The 21,134-nt window shown below is 50.2% G+C and overlaps 1 protein-coding gene across 1 annotated transcript in view; it reads left to right on the top strand.

Moving 5' to 3' along the window:
* Positions 1–21,134, top strand: part of TNS1 (tensin 1) — a 189,647-nt gene that overhangs the window by 18,092 nt on the left and 150,421 nt on the right. The gene's annotated exons all lie outside the window — the stretch shown is intronic.

The following is a 21,134-nucleotide window of genomic DNA, read 5'->3' as shown; positions in this document are numbered from 1 at the left end:
GTGGGGATGAAGTTGGAGGGCAGGGTTTCCCTGGGCGTGGAATCTCCTGCGGGACCATCCCACTTTCTTTCCTGGCCGGGTGGCACTTTGGTCCTCAGTTTCCCCATCAGTGTTTTAGCGCTAATCTTGGTGGGAGAAGAAAACTGAGGCAAGAAGGTCAGAGGGCTGCTGGGTCCTGGTCGGCCGGGTTGGCTGGGGCCCTGTGGCATCCTCTCGAGCCTGGACAGAGGAGTGATGGATCATGAGTGGGCTTCTTGAAGTGATGGATTTTGATGGATTGTTCGGGAGGACAGCTGTTCTGTCAGAGGGGCGCAGCTCTCTGGAGGTGGTAATGGCCTTCCTTACCTGTTACGCGGCCAGTCTCTGCATTGTCCCCCATTATTACTTACCTCCTCCCTGCCCTCTCACCCCACCTTGGCTGTTCACACCTGATCTTTCAGGAAGGAGTTCAGTGAATGGAAGGAGGAAGGAGGATGTTTCAAAAAGAAGTACTGGGCAGTTGAGGCCCAGGATCTGGTGCATCGCATGCTCTGCCTTTTTACTTACTGGGTGACCTTGGTCAAGGCATGTAACCTCTGAGCCTCTGTTTTATCCTCAAGGGTATGGGAATTAGAAAAGGTTATTACGAGGATAAAATGGGATAATGTGTGTGAAGTGCCCAGTCCAGTGCCTGACGTAAGGTAGGTGCTCAAAAACGGAGTAATGGATTATCAACTGGTAGCTCCAAGAGCCAAGTGTTATTTTGGGGAAGGGGGCTCACGGAGCAGGCAGATCTGCAAGGGGATCCGCTTCTTCCCTGGTGACCTTGCCGCAGCTGGGTTGTGGCCTTGCTGCAGGCATGTCCCCATCTGTGAAGTCCAGGTGGGCGTGCCCTCCGTTTGCAGAGGTGCAAACGGCCCGGCCCGCAGTGGGCACAGCTGGATGGTTGCTGTCCCTCCCGGTGCCCTCTGCTTTTCTGGCTCTCCCAGCTTTGTCTTCTTGGGGAGGGGGGGCAGGCACTGGGTTTCTGCTTCCCCCTCCATCTCTCTCCTTGTTGTCTTCCTCTAGAGCAGAGCTTTCCACCCTTACCTTCAGAACCTTCGTTTCCCCCCTCCTCCCTGTCTACTCCCTTTCTCTCCTGCTTTCTGCACCTGCTTCTCTTAATAACAATGAATGTTTGTACAGTGCTTCAGGCTTTAGAAAGCACTTCAGTGCATTGTCTGATTTTATTCTTTTAATTCCATCACCTCATGAAACAGGCTGAGAGATCTCCTTGTTTTGCAAATAAGGAAACTGAGACATCCAAAGGTTGAATGACTTTCCCAAGGTCTTACAGTGTCACTCCTCACTCATCTCTGTCCCTGGACCTTTGTGCTTCCTTCTAACTCTCCGATCTTGCTGACGCTCCTTAATCCTTACCTGCCCCCCGTCTTTGCTTTCCATCTCCGACAGCAGCGGATTCCTTCAAATAGGATAAGCGAATGAGCATACTGGCAATGAAGGGTCTGAGTCTGGGTGAACGGGGGCTGAAAGAAGTCCAGAGGTGTGACGGAAGAGGGTTCCCTATTGTAAGCAGCCTCCTGTGGGGTGACGGAGGGATGCCACAGATGACTTCGGGGGCGTAGCCTGCCTGGTAATTCTTGAAGATACTGGAGACTCAGAATCCACTAGGCAGAGAGGGTCAAGGTGGACCGGCAGGGCAGTGGCCAGGCAGACAGAAGGAGCTTTTTAGAGGATTTTCCCCTGTAGGAAATGGGACCCACCGGTGGTGTGAGCCCCACCCAGCTGGCAAGCCTTTCCCCTAAAACCACAGCTCTTACTACCGCCCTGCCTTTTCCTCCTGCTGGGAAGAGCGACATGAGCCCCAGAGCACACAGCAGAGCTCTGTCCTCTGGATTTTACAGCCAGATCAGCTTGGACGTCATCTCATCCATCCCCCTACCTCTAGACAGGATTCATTAAACAAATGTTTGTTGAACTCTTTCCATGTGACAGACGCTGGGTTGTTTTTTTTTTAATGTTTATTTTGGGGGAGAGAGAGAGGCTGACTATGAGCAGGGGAGGGGCAGAGAGAGAGGGAGAGACAGAGAATCCCAAGTGGGCTCAACACTCAGCACGGAGCCTAATGCGAGGCTCAAACTCACGAATGTGAGATCACGACCTGAGCAGAAATCCAGAGTCAGATGCTTAACTGACTGAGCCACTCAGGTGCCCCCAGACACTGGTTTTGAGGTGAACAAGCTAGGTAAGGTGTTTACCTTTATAGGACTCACATTCTTCTTGAGGAGACAGACAGTAAATAGGGAAACATGTTATGAAGGGAATGAGCTAATGTGGTGGGTTGGAGAGTGATTATGTTAGAGTGGCCCAGGAAAATTCAGAGGAAGTATTGTGTGAGGTGAGACCCAAATGATGTCACATGATGATCTGGAAGATTGAACGAGCAAGTGCAAAGGCCCTGAGGTGAGATGAGCTTCTTATGCTTGAAAGAAGGCCATCTCTTGCTGGAGAATAGTGAGCCTGCAGCGTTCTGAGCACATGCCACATGATCTGATCTCTGTTCTGAAAAGGCTCCTCTGGCCTTGAACAGGCACAAGGGTGGGATAAGGAGGTGGGTCAACAGGCTGCTGATGTTGCCCAGGTGAAATGCGGCTGGTGGCTGAGGCCACGGTGCTTGCAGAAAAAGCAGTGAGAAGGGGCCAGGTCTGGGATGCGTTCTAGGGTAGAGCCCAGAGCTTGATGGATGAGATGTTGGGTGTGTGAGAGAGAATGGGCTCAAGGATGACTCGCAGGTTTTTGGCCAGAGTAACTGGGTTCACGTGGTTCCATTTACTGAGATAGATGGAGTGTAAGAAATTTCTAGGTAAGAAGGTGCCAAGATGGCTGCTTTGCCTGATTTCTTATTCCACAGCCCTTCTCCGGCGTGCTGAGGATTCCTTGTGGATGTGTGTCCTCTCTGTCCTCTCGAATTCAGCCCACGCTGGCTACCCCTCTAGTGATGGCTCATTCTGGACACCTTAACATGCTGCCTTCCAGATAGTTCCTGCAGCATGAACCCATGCCTCTGATCTGAGAGGGGCTGTATTATTTATATAGAGCAGTATGATATAACAGACAACCCCCAAATTTAGTAGCTTAAAGCAGCAGCAAACATTTGTTATCTCCTATAGCTTCCATGAAGCTTTCCACTCAGAAATTTGGGAGTGGCTTGGCTGGCTGGTTCTGGCCTGGGATCTCTCATAGGGTGGCAGTCAAGATGTCGGCTAGGGCTGTAGTTATCTGAAAGCCCGGCTGAGGCTGGAGGAGCTGCCTCCAAGGTGGTTCATCATGTAGCTAGCAATTTGGGGCTGGCCTTTGGCAGGAGGTCTCAATTTCTTGCCATGTGGCGCTCTCCCTAGGGCAGCTTGAGTGTCCTTACAACATGGCGGCTGGCTTTGTCAGCATGGGTAATTCAAGAAAAAGCAAAGTGGAAGTCACAATGTCTTTTATATCCTGCCTTGGACGACAAATACTGTTAGTTTTACAATATCCTATTGGTTGCATAGGTTATCTTCATGGACTGTGGGAGGGGCTGATATAAAGGCATGAATACTTGGAGGCAAAAATCAATGGGGGCCACCTTGGAGGCTGACCGCAAAGATGCCCAGAGAGAGAGGGAGTGGTGGATCTGGCTCCTGGGGAGGGGGCGGTGTGAGAGTGTTGGGAAGGGCACAGATGTAAGTCAGACATACCTGGGTTTCGACTCTGCCCTGCTGTCTTCCAGCTGTGTGAGCTGTGTTGTAGAGGAATAAATGGATACCAGCACATAGCAGACAGCTTTCTCCTTTCTTGAACCACAGGCAAAGACCAGAAGGGCTATCTATTCCAGATATTCTTTGCTCAGCTCTTTGCCACTTGGACCTGCTTGAGGGAAAATGCTTTAGTGCGGGGAGAGCAGGGGCCTCAAAGCAGATGTTAAATACCTGTTGACTGCACAAAGGAGAGAATTCGGTTGCACTCTCAGTTTCTAGAATAGTGCCTGACCCATAGTAGGGTGCCAATGAAGGCGTAAAGGAGTAGAATAAAGGAATGCTGAGGAACAAGAAGTTCCCATTTAGAGATAGGCTGTGGAGTGGGGTATGGGGGAGGGTGTGAGAGCAGGAAAGAAGGAGCAGCAAATTGTTGCATAATTTCCTTCCCAAATCCTTCTTACCTTCCAGCAGAGACTGATGGCTCCACATAGTCATTTTAGTCATGTGCATTTCCTAGCTGGGGTATAACTTATGTCTCATCAAGTACACACTGATAAGTCTGTACCTATATATGAACCAGATCAAGATCCAGAACATTCCTAGCGCCCAGAAGTGTCCTCATGCACCCCTCTGAGTTAGTAGCCCCCAAAGGTAATTTCTAGTCTTCCTTGTACCATCCCAGATTGGTCTTGCCTCTTTTTGAACTTCATATGAATTGAATCCTATAGTATGTTGACTCTTGCGCCTGGCTCATTTCACTCGCCATCATGTCTGGGAGGCTCATCTGTGCCTGTGCACCCTGTAGCGGTTCATTCTTTTTGATTGCTGTGTTGTATTCCGGCATGTGAGTAAACCACAACTTGTTTATCCATCCTACTGCTGATTGCCATTTGGGTGATTTGTGGTTTGGGGCTATTGTGGACAGAGGCGCCATGACCACTGAATCATCTCTATCTACACAAAACATCGTAACACACAAAACGTTTCCACTCATTGGCTCAGTTCTGTGAGGTGGGCTGGGCTCCCGGTAGACTTGTTTTATAGATCCAAAATTCAGGCCTGGGGAGGGTAATCAACTTGGCTAAGGGCCAGTGGCCTTCTACATCATTCTGGCCGTGCCCTGGGACCCATGGGTGGGGAGCAGGTGAGAAGGGAAGAGAATGAGAGAGAGACAGAGAGCAGGGCTCGTTTAGGCACTGGAGACGTACCACGGTGCATGGAAACATCACCCTCCGGCTCCTGGCTCTGAATCTCTTGAAAGAAGCCGTCCTAAGCCTCCCTTAGTCTCCACTCCTGGGTCTCATGGAGCCCTTGTCTGTCCCCAGTTTTTTCTCTCCTGTTAGGGATTAAAATGGATGGCCCAGGATTTGTCTCCCACTTTTATTTCAGTACGTGCACAGTGTATATATACATGACAGGTTTCCTTCTGCTTTGTGTTTCTTCTTGCTCCCTCACTCTGATTCCACAGCCTCCGGTACATTTTATGTAGCTAGCTATCATCTGTTTATCTATTATTTTATTTATTTAAAAAAATTTTAATGTTTATTTTTGAGAGAGAGAGAGCAAGAGCAGGCATGAGCAGGGGAGGGGCAGAGAGAGGGGAACAGAGGACCCATCGTGGGCTCTGCGCTGACAGCAGAAAGGCCCATGTGGCGCTCGATCTCACGAACTGTTGAGATCACGACCTGCGCTGAAGTCAGACACTCAACGACTGAGCCACCCAGGTGCCCCATTTATCTATTATTTTAAAGGCAACTTGTAATTTCAGAGTAGAACAATTACCGTGATGACACAGAGTAAACCTGCAGAGCCCACACCATTTCCCTAATCCCCAGATAGGTTTTTTGAGAAACGCTTTCCTCACTCCTGATTTGCTCCTTGTTTTGAAATAGCAGCCGCTGAAAGAGCAGCTCCTTCCAGCAAAATGCTCATCATCCATTCCCAGGTCAGATAAGAGTTAAATGAAGGGACCAGGCAGCTCCTGGGTGGAAAACTGCCCATGCCTCAGCCGGGCAGCTCCTACTTACCTCCTGTTTCTTTATCTCTCTCCTACCTTCTTCCCAGACCTTGGCTCTTCCCTGTCCCAAGCACCATCAACGACTCGATCTCCTCCCCTGTCCTAAAGGAGTTAAAATCCCATCCTTTAAGCTTGAAAGGAAAGGAAATCCCATAATTAACCCCCACCTTTCAGTCATATTCTACACCACCTTTACAGCTCTCTCATAAACACACCTGCAGCTTTCCTTCACAGTTGTATTGGAGGCTTGGAGTATTCTCCTGCTATACCGGGTATAGCTGGACTGAGGGTGGGGGCTGGGGGGTTCAGTGGGCCTCAGGACCCCATTGATTCTTCTTTGGCCTCGAGACAGAATATTGAGTTTAAATCTTGACTGCGTCGATAATTGGTTGTGTGGCCTTGGGCAAGTTGCTTAACCTCTCAGAGCTCCATTTCCTCATCTGTACCATGGGGATTATAGTAGGGCCGATCCTGGAGGAATCTGGTGAGCACTGAGAGTGATGACCCAACTATAATGCCAAGCTCAAAATCAAGGGGTCCAAAAGTTGCTAATATTTATTATTTTATATTCCTCCTGCCTGCTCCTAACTCATGAAAGGTGGGGAGAGTCCGGAAGACCAACATAGCTGACTCAAGACTAGATGCTTGCCTATGTTTTCCTTCTCTTCTTCCATTATCAAGAAGTCATGAGGAAATTGTGCTGGCAAATATAATGTGTCTTTTGCTTGTTTGCTTGCCCCAGGGCACCTGAGGTTGGAGCACTGGCTTTCTTTTTTTTTTTTTTTTTATAGTTTATTGTCAAATTAGTTTCCACATAACACTCAGTGCTCATCCCCACAAGTGTCCTCCTCCATGCCCATCCCCCCCTCCCCCCACATCCATCAGTCCTCAGTTTTTGTCAGCATTCAAGAGTCTCTCATGGTTTGCCTCTCTCCCTTTCCCCCACCATTTCTGCCCTTCTTCTCCCCCTTGTTCCTCCGTCAAGTTCCTCCTAATCCTCCTATACGTGCAAACATATGATATTTGTCCTTCTCTGCCTGACTTATTTCGCTCAGCATAACACCCTCAAGGTCCATCCATGTTGCTACACATGGCCAGATTTCATTGTTTCTCATTGCCATGTAGTATTCCATGGTATAGATAAACCACATCTTCTTGATCCATTCATCTGTTGATGGACACTTAGGCTCTTTCCATGTTTTAGCTATTGTGGAGAGTGCTGCTATGAACATTGGGGTACATGTGCTCCTATGCATCAGCATTTCTGTATCCCTTGGGTAAATTCCTAGCAGTGCTATTGCTGGGTCATAGGGGAGTTCTATTGTTAGTTTCCTGAGGAACCTCCACACTGTTTTCCAGATGGGCTGTACCAGTTTACATTCCCACCAACAGTGTAGGAGGGTGCCCGGGAGCACTGGCTTTCAAGACCTTGTCAGTACCTTGGAATCACCTAGGGGCAATAATGATGCCTGGGTCCTTCCACCCAGAGAGTCTGATTTAATTGGTTTGGGGCATGACCTGGGCATTGGGATTTTTAAAAGTGGCAACTAGCAGGGTGCCTGGGTGGCTCAGTCGGTTAAACGTCCGACTTCGGCTCAGGTCATGATCTCACGGTTCGTGGGTTCAAGCCCCGCGTCGGGCTCTGTGCTGACAGCTAGTTCAGAGCCTGGAACCTGTGTCAGATTCTGCGTCTCCCTCTTTCTCTGACCCTCCCCTGTTCATGCTGTCTGTCTGTCTGTCTCTCTCTCTCAGAAAAAGAAAAAAAGTGGCAACTAGCAGCGGGAGTGTAAAATGGTACAACCATTCTAGAAAAGTTACACACACAGTTGGTGCCTGATATAGCAATTCTACTCCAAGGTATTATGCCGCTCACGAAGCTGGCAGGCAGTGGACCTGGGGCTCCAAAGCCTGATCACTTTTCACTGCAGCAGGGGACCCCATTGTTCTGCTCTCAGCCTCTCCTGCCTGCTGCTGAGCCTTGTTTTCTGATGTCTAAGTGGAAGAGCCATGGGTCACTGTTGCCTCACATCACCTGTCAGTGGACATCAGCTGAAGTGAGCCTGTTAAGCATATTCTTGCCACCTTCAGCTTTGATTCAGTGGGTCTGGGTTCGAACCCAGGGATATGCATTATTATTTAACATTCCCAACGGTTCCAACGCTGGGGTCCTCTGACAGCACCCGAGTAACCCGTGTCTGCGCCTGGAAAGTCCTCCTTACTTTTCCTGGGTGCAGGTTCCCTAGGAGGCCGCTGGCTCCTTTGTGTTCTGAGTTCTCTTGGCTTCTGCTTCTCCTGGGGTGCAGGTCAAGGCTAAGTTGGGTCTTGGGTGGGAAGCTATTTCCTCTCTGCTTTACAAAAATTTGCAAGAAGTTGTAACAACTCACGCATCCCTACTCCATCTTCTTAAAGTTCTCTCTGAGGTAATAGAGGGTGGGACCTTCAGGAGTTCATAAATCAGCTCAGTGTGTCATAAGCAGTCAGTTAGTGCGTACACACACACACACACACACACACACACACACCCCGGCAGGGAGGGGGCGAGGCAGGGGGGAGTGAGGGGAGCAGAAAGTGACACTGAGCTGTGACTGGCTTCTCATTTTCCTGGAATGTGGCTCCCAAAAGGCCTCATGGGTTTCAACGTTTCTGACTCTGGGGCTGTGTAAACATCACAGAGGGGGTTGCTGCATCTGAGAGAAGGGGGAGTTAGAAAGGGGGAGGCCGGGAGCCCAGAGCAGGGAGAGAGGGCAGATTGGAGCCAGAGAGGGAGAAAAGGAGAGGGAAATCCTGGGGTCTTGTTGAAACAGGACGCGTGCTGAAGCATGTGGGAGGCAACAGAGCCAGTGTGAGGGATCTGGTGAGGGCCGGGGTCCGTGGTGTGAGGCAGAGGGCAGATTAGGAGGCTTGTCAGCCGTGTGGAGGGAATGGTGTGACTCCGGACCCCTGGCCCACACTAGCTTTCCCTAGTGCTTCCAACTTTTAGCTTGGGAGGCTGCAGTCTCTCCTGGGGCTGGCTAAGCAGAGTGGGTGAGGGAGAGCTGGGCTCGCTGCTCCTGGGACCTGGGGAGCCCCTTAGCTAGGAATTACAGCCCCTGCCTCCTGGGGTCCCGAGTTGCCTCCCGAGAGCCCAGCACTCTCTCCTGCATTGCTCTCCCTGGGGGCCAGGACTGTCTCAGCCTTCTGAGCCTCCCAAGCCATTGACCTAGAACAACTTCCAGAGCCTGCATGTTCTGAGAGGGAGCCCGGTGGATTTGGCCTTGGGCTCAGGTGGATCTTGACTCTGCCTCTCACGTGAGCTGTGTTGTGTCTGACAAGTCACGCAACCTCCGAAATCTGATTTCCTCGCCAGTATAAAGATGGTGACGTTGGTATCAGCTGACCTTGCAAGGTTGGTGTGAGGATCAGAGAAAATGTAGGTAAAATGCTGGCATGTGATAGGCTCTTTATCAGTAGATGATAACTCTTAGTCATTCTATTATTCTGAGACCCAAGGATAACAAACAGCTCAGTGCCCTGGAAATCCACCAGCCAGCAGGACCCCCCAGCTCCAGAAGAATGACAGCGGCCCACACTCTATTACCCTCCCCCACATTGGTTCCTGTGCCTGAGGTCACCTGCTGGCCCCCTGTCCTTTTTGCCCTCCCTAAGACCTACGAGGCTCCGCTCCCTCTCTCTGAGGGTTCTGGGCTCTGGCTGATGAGTGACTTGGTCATTTGTCCCTGTAGCTGGCAAGCGTGGTGGGTTGTTAGCAGGGGGTCATTAGGAAGAGAGGGGTATGTATGTCCTGAGGCACAAGAAAGTACAGAGTGAGTCACAGATTAACCCCCTGGCCTGTTTCCACCTGCTGGCCAGGGCACCCAAGCGAGGGTGTTCAGAGGTGTCTGGGTTCAAACTGGGTTCTGTTTAAGGAAGCTGGGGAGGAAGGTCACTCGTGGGTCATACCTGATTGGAGGAACAGCTTTAAAAGCTCCAGTGCCCTCTTCTGCACTCGGAAAATCACACTGGCTTGAATTCCACCATCAGGGCCTGGTTTACAGAGATCCTCTATCCTCGCGTGGACAGGATCCATTTAATCTAATCCTCACAACAACACGAAAAGGTAGGCATTAATATAATCCCTCAGGGCACAGAGGAGGAAACAGGCTGAGATGGTTGAGCAATAGGTTCACACAGCCAGGAAGGTGGTGGACTCGGGACCCAGGAATTGAACCCAGACTTAGGGAGAGCCTTGAGGAGAGGGTCTGACTTGGAGACGTGGGTCCGATCCCATACCTGACTTTTCTTCTTTGACGGTGGGCAAGTTGCTTAGCCTTGTTGTGACTTGGGTTTCTGATCTGCCCCTGCCTCATCTTGTAATTGTGAGGTTAAACGAGTCAATGCATAGAAAGTGCTTAGAGCAATAANCATACCTGACTTTTCTTCTTTGACGGTGGGCAAGTTGCTTAGCCTTGTTGTGACTTGGGTTTCTGATCTGCCCCTGCCTCATCTTGTAATTGTGAGGTTTAAATGAGTCAATGCATAGAAAGTGCTTAGAGCAATAGCGAATACCAGCTATTAGTGTCATTGCCACTGCCTTGTGACTGGGGTTCCAGGATAGAGGCTGCAGTCAGGATGGGTGGAGGAAATTCTGTCTTACCAAGCCAACTTAAACCTCCAGGGAAGACAATTAGGTCGGTCCCCACTGTGACCGGGCAGTCTTGTGAGATGGTGAGCTCTCAGCAGCCATGTTGTGCTGTGGTGAGGGAGGTTGGGCTGGAGACAGTCAAAGTCTCTTTTGTTGTGAGATTTGGGAGCTTGGGAGTCAGAGCCGGGTTTGTCCCCTGCTTCACCTGCTTATAGTTGAGTAGTCTTGGATCATTTTCTGAGGTGCGGTGATTCTTGGTTTCCTCACCTTTTTTTTTTTTTAAGTTTGATTTATTTTGAGAGAGAGAGAAAGCACAAGTTGGAGAGGTGCAGAGAGAGAGGGAGAGAGAACCCCAAGCAGGCCCCATGCTGTCAGAGGGGAGCCCGATATGGGGCTTGAACCCACAAACTGTGAGATCATGACGTGAGCCAAAGTCAGATGCTTAACTGACTGAGCCACCCAGGCGTCCCTCTCAGTTTTCTCATCTGTAAACTGGGGTCATAAAGGCCTTTCTGCAGGGTTGTAGTGAGGATGAAATTAGCTGATAATGGAGAGTGCTTCCAGCTCCCAGTGCACAGTGGTTAGTGATCTGTGACCGCGGTGGCGGCATCATGATTGTGAGCACTAGATGCCGAGTCTGTCTGTCTCCGGGTGCTGATCCCAGAGCTGAAGGCCCGTGGACTCCACTTGTGTCACATTATGCCCAGGCGGGATCCATTTCCTCCACACCCTGAGCAGCCGGCCTTCTCCCTTCTCCCGTGTGAGGGTCCCTCCTCTGGTTCCCTGAGGCTGAGGACCTTCCCAGGTTGAATCCTTCTTCCCTCCCAAACACCCAATGCTTTTTAAAAAAATAATTTATTGGGGTGCCCGGATGGCTCAGTTGGTTGAGTGTCCCACTTTGGCTTGGGTCATGATCTCATGGCTCGTGAGTTTGAGCCCCACATGGGGCTCTGTGCTGACAGCTCAGAGCATGGAGCCTGCTTCAGATTCTGTGTCTCCCTCTCTCTCTCTTTCTCTCTTTACCCCTCCCCTGCTTGTGCACTTTCTCTCTCAAATATAAATAAACTTTAAAAAACTTTAAAAAAATTATTTATTTATTTTTTAAATTTACATCCAAGTTAGTTAGCATATAGTGCAACAATGATTTCAGTAGTAGATTCCTAATGCCCGTCACCCATTTAGTCCATCCCCCCTCCCCCAACCTCTCCCCCAACCCTTTCTTTATATTTAAGAGTCTCTTATGTTTTGTCTTCCTCCCTGTTTTTATATTATTTTTGCTTCCCTTCCCTGATGTTCATCTGTTTTGTATCTTAAAGTCCTCATATGAGTGAAGTCATGTGATATTTGCAAAGACCCAATTCTTTAACTGCTCTCTGGCTCTCATTCTGACCCCTAATCTGTGTCTTTTTTAGAACCCACTTACATTTTTTTGAAACCTTTGACATGATTCTAGACTTACGGAAAGTTTGCCAAAATAGGACAAAGAGTTCCCATAGACCCTTCTCTCAGCTTCCCCAAATGTTGACAACTTTACAGAACTATTGTGCAATGATGGAAACCAGGAAATTAACACCGATCCAATGCTGTTGCTAATCCACAGGCCTTAGTAGAATTTGGCCGGCTTTTCCACTATTGCCCCTTTTAGGATCCTGGACCCACGTCAGGATCCCACATTGCGTTTAGTGTCTGTCTCCTTGGCCTCCACCAAGCTGGGACATTTGTGCAGTCCTTCTTGGTCCCTCGTGACTTTGGCATTTCTGAGGCGCACTCATCAGATATGTTATAGAATGTCTCCTAGTTTGAGTTCACTTGATTTTGTATGTCCCTTATTCCCTCTACGTTTATAAATGGAATTCATCTGTTCTTCAACATTCTCCTGTCCCTATTTGTTTTACTGTCTCTTATGTCTTTTTTTTTTATTTCTTTTTTGAATGTTTTATTTATTTCTAGGAGAGAGAGAGACAGCGTGAGCAGGGAAGGGTCAGAGAGAGAGGGAGTCACAGAATGAAACAGGCTCCAGGCTCCGAGCTGGCAGTCAGCACAGAGCCCGACGCGGGGCTCGAACCCACGAACCGCAAGATCATGACCTAAGCGAAAGTCAGACGCTTAACCGACTAAGCCACCCAGGCGCCCCTACTGTCTCTTATGTCTTATTTATTTATTCAGTTATTTGTTTATGTCAGTGTGGAACGTGGATATTCATTTTTTAAAGGTTATAATCCAGTGCTGCCATTATTATTATTATTTGGTTTGAATTGACCCCACTGTGGCCATTGGGAATTCATTTAGGTTGGTAGGATCCCCAGGTTGTTTTTTTTTTTTAACATTTTATTTATTTCTGAGAGAGAGAGAGACAGCATGAGAAGGGGAGGGTCAGAGAGAGAGGGAGACACAGACTCTGAAACAGGCTCCAGGCTCTGAGCTGTCAGCACAGAGCCCGATGCAGGGCTCGAACCCACGAACCGTGAGATCATGACCTGAGCCGAAGTCAGCTACCCAACCGACTGAGCCACCCAAGCGCCCCAAGGATCCCCAGTTTTTGACTTCTCTTATTTACTCACTGTATCAGTCACAATCTTCACAGAAACAACAGTCGGAGGTATAAACGGACACACCTCATTTTATTGCTTTGCAGATATTTCTTGTTGTAGTTGTGTTTTACAAATGGAAGATTCAAAACTTCAGGGGAGATAGTAGCTCCTGATGTGGTGGAAATAGCAAGAGAACTAGAATTTGAAGTGGAGCCTGAGGACGGGACTGAATTGCTCCAATCCCAGGATCAAACTTTAATGGGCAAGGAGGTGCTTTGAGGGATGAGCAAACCAAGTGGTTTCTTTCTTTCTTTAAAAAAAATTTTTTTTATGTTTTTATTTTATTTTTGAGAGAGAGAGAGGCAGAGAGAGAGGGAGACACAGAATCCCAAGCAGGCTCCAGGCTCTGAGCTGTCAGCACAGAGCCTGATGCGGGGCTCGAATACATTGACTGTGAGATCGTGACCTGAGCCGAAGTTGGACTGAGCCACCCAGCCACCACCCAGGCGCCCCACCAAGTGGTTTCTTGAGATGGAATCTATTCTTGTTGGAGATGTTATAAAGATTGTTGAAAAGACTCCAAAGGATTTAGAATGTTGCATAAATGTAGTTGATAGCACGGTAGCAGGTTTGAGGGGGTTGAGTCCAAGGTTACAGCTGGTAAAGGCTGTCAAACAGCATCACATGCCACAGAGAATTGGCCCATGAAAGGGGGAGAGAGTCAATTTCTTTGGTGGCACCCTTTGCTGTTTTATTTTAAGAAATTGCTACAGCCACCCCAGCTCTTAGCAACCACCATCCTGGTCAGTCAGCAGCCATCAACATTGAGACCAGACCCTCCATCAGCAAAAGATTATGACTTGCTGAGAGCTCAGATGGTGACTATCATTTTTTAACAATAAAATATTTTTTAATTATGTAAATTTTTGGACATAATGCTATCACACACCAAATAGATTACAGTATAGCGTAAACATAACTTTTATCTTTTATATGCCCTGGGAAACCAAAAAGTTCATTTGACTAGCTTTATTTTGATATTCACTTTATTATTTTTTTCAACATTTGTTTTTGATAGACAGAGTGTGAGTGGGGGAGGGGCAGAGAGAGAGCGAGACACAGAATCCAAATTAGGCTTCAGGCTCTGAGCTGTCGACACAGAGCTGTCGAACTCACAGACCATGAGATCATGACCTGAGCTGAAGTCGGATGCTTAACTGAGCAACCCAGGTATCCCATGATATTTACTTTATTCTGGTGGTTTGGAATTGAACCTGCAACATCTCTGAGGCGTACCTGTATGTGTATTAAGAGATTTTATTTAAGGAATGGGCTCACATAGTAGGGACTGGCAAGGTTGGAATCTGGACGGCAGGCTGGCTGCCTAGAAAATTAGAAGCGGGTGTTACAGGCTTGAGGCAGAATTTCTTCTTCTCCGGGAAACCTTAGTTTTTGCTCTTTTCACGTTCAACTGATTGGATGAAGCCTGTCCACATTATTGAGAATAATTGCCTTCACTTTAGGCCAAATGATTATAGATATTAGCCGTCTTCACATAATACCTAGACTGTGCTTGATTAACTCACTGGGTGCTTTAGCCCAGACGAGCTGACACAGAGAACTGTCACACCCACTCATTCTCTGGGAAGCATGAAAGCCATCTAGCTTTTCATTTACCAAGACAGGTGGATGGATGGAGAATACAAGGGTCCTGTCAAGCTGATTTGGGATGGAAGTATGCACTTCTGGTCTAGGCCTCTTCAGTTTCCAGATTCGATCTTTGTCTGTGAAATTTGGGCAGATCTCTTCTTTCACCTGTATAATGCCAGAATCATTATTGCTCTCAGGTGGCTAGGGGGATCAGAAGAAAGATTTTTAAAAAACATTTTATTTTTAATTTATTTTGGGAGAGAGGGCAAGCAAGAGAGTGAGCGAGAGAGCACAAGTGCAGGGGACCAGCGGAGAGAGAGACAGTGGGTGGGGGAGAATCCCGAGCAGGCTCCATGCTGTCAGCACAGAGCCCGACTCGAGCTCGATTCCGTAAACTGCAAGGTCATGACCTGAGCCGAGATCAAGACTTGAACACTTGACTGAGCCACTGGGTGCCCCAGAAGAAGGATTTTAAGTGACTGCTGCAGAAGCCTGAGTGGGGATGCCCCCTCCACAGGGCTTGGCTTCAGGTGCCTTCCAGGACTTGCGGCCGGCTTTCTGGGGACACACGCGGTAACTTCTCTTCTGGGAGAGGCTAAGGTGGTGCTGGCAGCAGTCGTTCCTCTGATCCACACGGGAGACGGTAATCAGAGACACAGCGGGTTAACCACAGAGCCCAGGCAGGGATTGCGGCTACGGGACATGTGCGCGCGTGCCTACGTGTGTATGTGTTTGTGCATTTGTGCGTGCGTGCGTGTGTGTGAAATATCCTAGGGCGTGGGTGGGGAGTGATTGGAGATTCAGAGAGACCTGGGATTTGAATGGCAAGGAGGCCATAGGTGCGGAGCAAGTCTTTCTAACTGGGCTGCGTTCACTGACGTTTTGTAGGCGGCCGAGAGGTGGAGGGATAGAGGTCTGGCTTTCACAGAATTGGGGAAGGGGGGAAACTAGGGAGAAAGGTGCCTTCATGCAAGAGGAAAGCTCTAGATATATCTGCAAAGCTCTCCCCTGCTGTTGGGGTCTTGGCGTTCNGGGGTCTTGGGGTGCCCACCCTCCCCCCCTCCCGCCGTGGGTCACTCTCCTCTTAGGGGAAACTGAGGCCCAGGGTGGTTCTAGCTTCAGTAGAGGGGTGGGCATGACCACAACCACCGAGGGTAACCAGATAGTTGCCTTGGTCTTTGTGGAGGACAGCCTAGGAGGAAGTAGGTTGAAGCAGCAGCTGGAGTGAGGTGGGTTGGTTCCGAGGGGTGCCTTCTGGGGGGGGGAGCCAGAAAAGGGGTGGCTGGGAACTGAAAGAGCAGCTGGGACCCCTTAATGGAATCTCAAGAATAGAAGAGGTTGTACTGGGCCAGGGCAGGGCCGAACCGGTGGCGTGTGTGTCTGGAGGGGGCAGGGTGATGGGTCGGCGAGCATCCTTCGGCAAGGAGCCTGAACAGTCCCGGCCTCAGTTTCCTCATGTGTAAGACAAGAACAATGCGATCTAGCTTCCTGGGTTGTCGTGATGAGCTTTGGAAACGATGCACGTTGTGGGGTAGGTGTCCCGTTCCTGGCTGAGGCAGCGAGTGGGGGGCAGCCGACGTGTGCAGCTGGTGCCCCTCCTGCACCCCCCGCCCCCCACTGAGTGAGTTAGTGAAAGGGCCGGTGGGCTTTCCCAGGACCTCGGCAAAGGTGAAGGTCCTTCCCGCTCAGGGCGGGCTCCCCCTCCTCCCAGCAGCTGCCTCCCCTTCTCTCCCTCTCCGCTCCCCACCGCTCCCCACCCCCCCTGCCCTCACACGTGAGGGTGATAAACACTCTGCCAGCTCCAAATAGGGCCTGACCTCAGCGGCGAGGCATCTCCCCTCGCCCCCCACACTCCCGGCCCGCATTCCTGGAGAGGATGAGGTTGGCCTGCTCTCCCCTCCCGGCCTCCTTTGTCCCTTGGGCTGCTGCCCACCCCACCGCTTCCTGTGGTCCAGGCTCATGAGAGCCACGGGTGCGAAAGGGCCCAACTGGATCTCAGACAGGATAGCTAATGATCGTAATTACGGTGGTTACCACTTATTAAGCAATTAGGCACCAGGTTCCACGCTAAGCACATTACACGCATCATGCCAATGAACTCTCAAAACAGCCCCGTGAGGAAGTTGCTATTATTATTATTCCAGTTTTAGCACAGACAGCAGGGGGAGGTGGGATGGAGGGGAAAACAGGGGAGAGGTCAAGCAGCTTGCCCAGCCTCACACAGTTAATGAATGGAGCCAGAAGCCCTATGGTGCTGCTAACCCAGACCCCCTACCCCCACCCCCAGCCAGCATTAGGCTTCAGTCAGTGTGTCCAACCCAGGACACAGGACCCAGTCCTGAGAGCAGACGCAAGAATGGGAGGCGAGACTTGCTTAGGAGCCTGGGCCTCCCTGGGGGCATCTCGGCGGCCAGGAAAGATGGGTGGGGATCCCCTGGGTGCCGAGAGCTTTGTAGAAGTTATGTGTCCCTCAGTGTTCCTTTGTCTGTTTTCCTAGCCTTGAAAAGCTAGAAACTTGGGGGTACAGATAGCCCTTCCAGGGCCACTGCCTTAACCCCCTTGTCATCATCAGGTGTGTTCCTGGCTTTGATGCGCAATGAAAGGACTCTTTTATTATTATTTCCCCTGTGAACCTTACGTTTTGAACAATTACATGCATCTTCCTATTTTTCTTAATCAAATACATCTTGGCTACCAACTAGAACTTCCAGGAGGTGTGGAATAACCTATATTCTCGTGCTGAGTTGGTGTAATTTCAGCCCCAAAGCTCAGAAGTGTGATGTTTTGAAATGTTGACCAAGGCTCATAGCCTTCCGTTTCTACCTTCCGGTTCTCCCAGCTGTCTGACCTTCATTCATCTTGCTGCAGTCTTTCCTTTTCTGCCACTCCTGTGTAACAACTGTTCAGACACCCGAATCCATTGTGCAGCCCGGGCCCTAGCGGCCCTCCTTCCTCTCCGCCCCACAGATCATGTCGTTCTTGTCTTCCCCTCCATCTCTTCCTGGGCTGTAGCTCTCTGCTGGGCCCAGGCTCCTGCTCGGCTGGCTCCCTGGCTGCCTTCTTGGTTCAGCTAGCAAGTGTGGGCATCAGAGACGCGTGGGCTCAAACCCTGGCTTTCCCACCCATTGGCCTTGGGACCTTGAGAAAGTCACATCTGCTCTCTGAGTCACAGTTACCCCATCTGTAAAATGGGGAAATGATGGTGTCTTACCTCCAAAGGCTGTGTGGGGATTGGAGACAGTGCGAGTACAGAGCCAGAGGTGGGGGTGAGGCAGGGGAGGCTGCCCTTGTGGCCAGTGTCTCAGGTAGGGCTGCATACCTGCATATTCAGGATGAATCTGCGTCTGGCTTCCCCGGGTGAATTTGGTGGCTCTCAGTTGCCCTCAGGTGTATTCTCTCTTCCCGTTGTACAATTCCATTCTCACCAGCTTATTCTCTCTCACCTAGTCATTAAAAAAAGGTGGGGGGGGGTCACCTGGCTGAGTCAGTCAGTTCAGCTTCCGACTTTGGCTCAGGTCATGATCTCATGGTTTGTGAGTTCGAGCCCCGCGTCGGACTCTGTGCTGACATCTTGGAGCCTGGAGCCTGCTTCACATTCTGTGTCTCCCTCTCTCTCTGCCTCTCCCCTGCTCGTGCTCTGTCTCTGTCTCTGTCTCTCTCTCTCAAAAAGAAATAAACATTAAAAAAAAAAAAAGACCTGTGGGCGCCTGGGTGGCTCAGTCAGTTAAGCCACCTTGGTTTTGACTCAGGTCATGATCTCCCAGTGGTGAGACTGGGCCCCGTGTCAGGCTCTGCACTGAGCGTGGAGCCTGCTTGGGATTCTCTCTCCTTCTCTCTTTGCCCCTCTCTCCTCGCTCGATCACATGCTCTCTCTCTCTCTCAAAATAGGTAAATATTAAAAAAAGAGACTTGATTTTATAACCTTTTACTTATGTAAGTGATAGAATGTACAGGCTTACTCTACAATTACATATTTTTAATTTATTTTAATATATGAATGTATTAAAATAAAATTGTTGAGGCATGCTTCTGGCTACATCATCTGAAGAGCACCCTGTAGGGAACATGGATCAGCTGACTCTCCCCTCCCCCACCGCGTGTGTGCGCGTGTGCATGTGTTTGTCAATTCTTTATTGTGGGACGTTTAAAACATATACAGAAGTAGCAAGAATAGCATAATGAACTCCTTTGTACCCGTGCTCGACAGCCATCAATTTTTGCTGTTTTTGTTTCATCTGCCCCCCTCACTCCCTTATTTTTGCTGGAGTGTTTTTAAAGCAAATCCCAGACATTATATCATTCCACTGTAAATACTTCACTATGTATCATTAACAGATAAGGACTTTTAATTTTAACATTACCATCATACCATTATTACAGTCAGCGTAATTAATAGTAATTTCTTAGGAGCAGCTAATACCTAGTATGTGTCCCGTTTTCCCTCATCGTTTCAAAAATGTCCTGTGTCAGTTGGTTTGTTTGTATCAGGCAAATCTACTTGGAAACTATGCTCTCGTAGTTTCTATAATAATCATGTATCTACATATATTATTGCCGCTGTCCCTTCACCAATCAGCTGATGATAGTGATCACATTTCTGATGGGTCCTCATTCTGTAGTGTCTATCCCTGGCCTCTCCCTTCCAGGTTTCACAAGCTCCCAGCCCGGATGTGTGTGTGTGTGTTGGGTGGGGGGGTCTCTGTCCAGCTACATGTGAAATCCGGAGCCTGATTATCCTTCCCTTCTCAGCTTTCCGTCTCCGGCCTTGGCCTGCAGTCTGCTGCCCTGTCCCCAGGAAAGATGAGGCTCTGAAAGGAGGGGCTGTGGAGAGAGAGCAGCACCCCAGAGTGCCTAATCTGCTAAATATTGTGTCCCGAAGATGTCCGTATAAGGCTGCCTGGTTGCTTAGAGCAGAGGTGGGGGGTAGAGTGGGAGTGGGGAGCCGGGCGGGGGTGGCCAGCAGGCAACACCCATTGCAAGTGGGGTCCCACGGCTCTGGAAAAGCGCAGCTGCCTTACCAAGGCGGTGGCTGGGATGGCCACGTCTTCGTGGGAACACACCCCCTTTCAGCTGCACTCCCCACCATGAATGACCCCACCTCCTGGCCCTCTGTGGCCTCTGCCTTCATCGCCTGCCAAGGTCCTGTGCTCTCGGAGCCTGGTCGGCTGGTGTCAGGCTTGGGATGCTGCTCTGATCCTGCCTGACCCCTCTCCTCGGGGCTGGGAAAGTCATGCCCCAGAGTCCCGGGGGCCTGTTTTCTTCCATTCTCCCTTTGCTTCTGAGCCTCTCACCTCGGGTCTGCTGGGAGGCAGCGCTGCCTCCTGGGGAACTGAGGAGATAGGGACACTTGGGTCCTCTCTTTGCCCTTTTTTTTTTTTTTTTGTCAGCAGAAGGGAAACCTGGCGCCTTTGGGAAGCCACAGCTGCTCTCTGGCCCTCACTGCTCTCATGTGAGAAATGTCCAGAACAGCTCTTGACCTCATTGACTGAGTTGCCAAGAGGGGCACTTGAGATTTAGGTGTGAGTGTGTGTGTGTGTGTGTGTGTGTGTGTGTGTGTGTGCGCGCGCGCGCGCGTGTGCGCATGCGTGCAGAGACTTTAGAACTGCTGCCTGGAACATGGTCAGCCTACAAGGTGAGATAAGACTGAGGCGAGGCTGGCCCCCATTACCAACATGCAACGGAACTTTCTAGCTCCTGGTCTGTCACAACCACATCTCTCATTCTCTCCTTGTTGCCTCTTTCCTTTAGGGACCACGGGTTCCTGGGCTTTGTTCCTTCTCTTTCCTGTCCGTTCTCTCCGTGTCCCTTTTTCTGGGGCCTGGGGGCCTCTGTATGTTCATGTCGTCCTCAGAATCCTTCCTTGTTCCCCCAGGCCCAGGCTTCGTCCTGACTCTCCAGCCCTGAAATCCAAAGACCTCTCCCTCTTGACACCATGGAGGGGGAAGCCCCTTTCTCCGTCTTCATGCCTCTGTTTCCCAAGCCCTTGGTGACTTGGAGGTTGGAAGGCTCATGTCCTCCTGTCCCCTGTTCTGGGGACCTTCCTGCAGATACCCCAGAACATCCCCTCTCATTTGACACTTTTGTGGGGGTATTGCCATTGCGTGTGTGTTACTCAGAGCCCCCCTCCTGAGCCTGTGAAGAACACGAGTTTTTTTCCCTGAGAAGGGTGATCCCTAAGATGTCCCTGATCTCCCTGGTGGCACTGAAATTGTGTAACTTAAGAGTCAGCTAGGAGGGGGATGGTTTGAGGTCCTAGGAAGGAGCTGGAAGATCCGGGTTCAAATTCTGGCTCTCTTGCTTCACCGCAGTGGGGTCTCAGTGGACCCCAGTCCCTTCACCCGCGGGATACAATGATGTCATAGAGTTGTGGTGAGCGCAGGTGTGATGAGGCACTGAACAGCTCCTGGCGGGAGGGGCTCTGCCGGGTGGGTGTGTACTTAGTACCAGAGGCGCGTGGGGCTGGAATGCAGAGAGGTCTCATCGTTTAGCCCGCGTCTCAACATGGACCCAAACCTCCTCTCCTTCGCCGCATGCATGTCTCTGGGGGGAAACTGAGGCCTACAGAGGGCCTGGGGTCCCTGGAGGGGGAATAGTGGCAGGCCCCC

The sequence above is a fragment of the Crocuta crocuta genome, unplaced genomic scaffold (genome assembly GCF_008692635.1).
Source record: "Crocuta crocuta isolate KB4526 unplaced genomic scaffold, BGI_CrCroc_1.0 scaffold229, whole genome shotgun sequence".
NCBI lineage: Eukaryota > Metazoa > Chordata > Mammalia > Carnivora > Hyaenidae > Crocuta > Crocuta crocuta.
The sequence above is the reverse complement of the archived record's forward strand: the minus strand, read 5'-3'. Positions and strand labels throughout refer to the sequence as shown.